The sequence below is a fragment of the Lathyrus oleraceus genome, chromosome 5 (genome assembly GCF_024323335.1).
Source record: "Lathyrus oleraceus cultivar Zhongwan6 chromosome 5, CAAS_Psat_ZW6_1.0, whole genome shotgun sequence".
In the NCBI taxonomy this organism is placed as follows: domain Eukaryota; kingdom Viridiplantae; phylum Streptophyta; class Magnoliopsida; order Fabales; family Fabaceae; genus Lathyrus; species Lathyrus oleraceus.
This window is the reverse complement of record NC_066583.1, coordinates 255,925,264-255,928,074: the sequence shown is the minus strand read 5'-3', so window position 1 is coordinate 255,928,074 and position 2,811 is coordinate 255,925,264. Positions and strand designations below refer to the sequence as shown.

Sequence of the window (2,811 nt, the reverse complement as noted above, 5' to 3'; positions counted from 1 at the left end):
TTCTTGTTTAACCGATCATGCGTGTCATTTGCAATTGATTTTAAAGTTTCTTGTTTAAAATATTTTTTTTATAAAAAGTTATCAAAATATGTGTTTATTGTTTCTAGTATTGATTATTTGGACCATATTATCTCAATTAACAACGTAAACCTAGATCTGGAAAAGATTTAAGTAATTTTAGAATGATAAAAGTCGAGATCTCTCACGATGCTCAAGGGTTTTTTAGGTGTCACCGACTTTTATTGACAATTTGTCTGCCATTACTCCTCTCACGCTGCTCCACTCACTAATTTGTTAGTTTTCATGGAGTACATTATCCAATACAACATTTACAACACTTTAAAGATAAATGTCTGAAACTCCAATTTTGGCTCTTCCAGACTTTTCCAATATCTTCATACTTGAAACATATATGTGTATGTGTTGTGGCTACCGGTGATGTTTTATCTCAAGAGGGTCCCCCTTTGGAATTCTGCAACAAAAAGATGTGCAGCAATATGCAAGCTTCGTCTGTATATGTTCGCGAGATGTACACCATGACATAAGTTGTAAAAAATAGCATCAATATTTAATTAGAAGGCATTTTCACATATTCACATACCAAAAGAGTTTTAAATTTTTGTTGGTCTAAACAATTCGAACCTAGAACAACAAAAATGGGACTCAAAGCCAAAAGGTTTCAGTTTCAAAATATTCTACAAATCTGGGAAGGCAAATTAGGTGGCTAATGCACTTAGCCGAAAACACATATAGGACAAATCTATCTTGCTTAAAATATCATAGCCGGTCTCGTTACTTCTAGATCAACTCAGGAAATACTATTACAAACAAAAGGAGGGTCAGAAATTGATGGCAAAATATCGTTCAGACCCGCACATGCAACAACTGTTTAGATTAAAAGATCATATTTTATATTATAAGGACAAAACTTTCATACCACTGATGGAAGAGCTTTAACATGATATCATCCACAAGTACCATTTAACTCCTACTGCAGGTCACTCAGGACTTCAACCAACAGTAGCTCTCCTTTCAGCATCCTTCCTTTGGTCGGTAATTCAGAAGGATGTCAAGATTTTTGTATAACACTCCCAGATCTGCCAACATAATAAATACATGTCAAGAAAAACAAGAGTTACTACAACCATTAGTGATACCAGCATAAAAATGGGAAGGGTAGTCAATGGACTTCATAACACACTTACCTTCATCTTTTGAGCGTACAATGATATGGATCATTTGTGACCGCCTTACAAAGCTTGTTCACTTTGTTGCATTTCTAACCAAGTTCTCTGCCCATAGTCTCACCAAACATTTTTCTGTTGAGATTTGTGGCCTGTATGATATACCCAAATCAATAGTTTGAGACAAAGATCCATTTTTTCTCAACCCTTTTCGGAATAATTTTTTTGTACCCAAGACACTACACTTAAGTATACAACAACTTACAATCCCGAAACAAATGGTCAAACATAAGTAGTAAATCAAAGTTTAGAAGCTTACCTCCACTATTTTGCAAGTGATCATCCACTCATGTGGTACAAGTATTTGCATCGGGCTGGATATTGGTATAATACTTCTTTTCACTTGGCCATCAAGATATCTTCTTTTGAAGCCTTTTATGGATTCCCACACCCGGCTCTCCCAAACTATGTATAAGGTTTTTTTACCTTGTTTGCTATAAAAACTATTTTGAAAAACAAATAATAAATATGTAACACTTTAAAGGACAACTTGAAGAGAAATCAACAAAAAATGTCAGATCAAGCAAATAAAGACAAGATCAACAATGCCTTTGAAAATTGTGACTTATCTCAGAAACTTTCAAAAAAATATTTTGGTCCTCTCAAGATGCTTCAGTGTGTTGGTTTAGTAGCTTACAAATAGTACCTTCCAAAGTCGTTAAACATACACCTTATTTTTTCACTTGTCCAAGTTAAGAGCATACTATGGAACAAACCCACACTCTCATTTTATTCCAATCCCATAATATTTAGAACATGACAATGTTAATGATGATAAGCAAAAGGAGACTCAAGAAATAAAGGTACAAAAGTTGAATGATTTTCAAAATCGAATTCAAGAAGATAAGGTGCAAAAAAATCATTTGCAAGAGAGAAAAGTGCAACGCAAAATTTTGGGCGATTATGTATCTGAAAGTGCAATGAGAAGTGAAACAATAATGGTAAAGGAAAAGAAAATAATTGCAACTAATACTTATACTAATGCCTCAACTCAGTAACTACATTACTTCCCTAAGCCTCACGTGAAACCTTCCCAATCCTAAGATTCATCAACTAAAATAGCCTCTCCAAAGGACGAGCCACATGTCCACCATTACCAAATGATTAAGATCATGTCGCCTTAACCACTCATGCTTCGCACGTGCTTAAATATATTCCACCAATCACTTCGTCAACCTTTGGTCAAATAAACCAAAAATAAAGCATCACCTTTGCAAGCGCTACAATGACCAATCTTCATCAAGTGGTATTGCCCCCCTTATCTTTGGACAAGTGTCATTTGCTAACCCATACCCCATCTAAAATAACACAGAAAAGTCCAAGTCAAACCAATTTTTTTGATGTGGACCCCGCAACTTTTTCTCACTGTCTTCATACTCGTCTATTCCAAAAACAACTTCCAAGGTCAGACACGTGGTTAGATCCCACTATTCAAGCGCCTCACACAGGCCTACCAGGATGCACAAATCACTTCAGAAGGGACCCATACAGAGAAATCAACAACTTAGTTGGTCTTCACTCACCTCACCAAACCATCACAACCACTCATCTCTCTCTCTCTCTCTCT

The 2,811-nt window shown here is 35.6% G+C and overlaps 1 long non-coding RNA gene across 3 annotated transcripts; it reads right to left on the bottom strand.

The window, feature by feature from the left end:
• Window positions 1-208: 208 nt before the first annotated feature.
• Window positions 209-2,441, bottom strand: LOC127083634 (uncharacterized). Of its 3 annotated transcripts, none has more exons than XR_007788485.1 (4): window positions 1,504-2,441; window positions 1,206-1,336; window positions 938-1,097; window positions 209-472 (listed from the first exon to the last, which is right to left on the bottom strand). It is a non-coding gene; the product is annotated as an uncharacterized LOC127083634 (long non-coding RNA). The 3 variants fall into 3 exon arrangements; XR_007788484.1 differs by having other exon boundaries at window positions 209-510; window positions 1,504-2,437; XR_007788483.1 differs by having other exon boundaries at window positions 209-1,097; window positions 1,504-2,400.
• Between the last annotated feature and the right edge of the window lie 370 nt (window positions 2,442-2,811).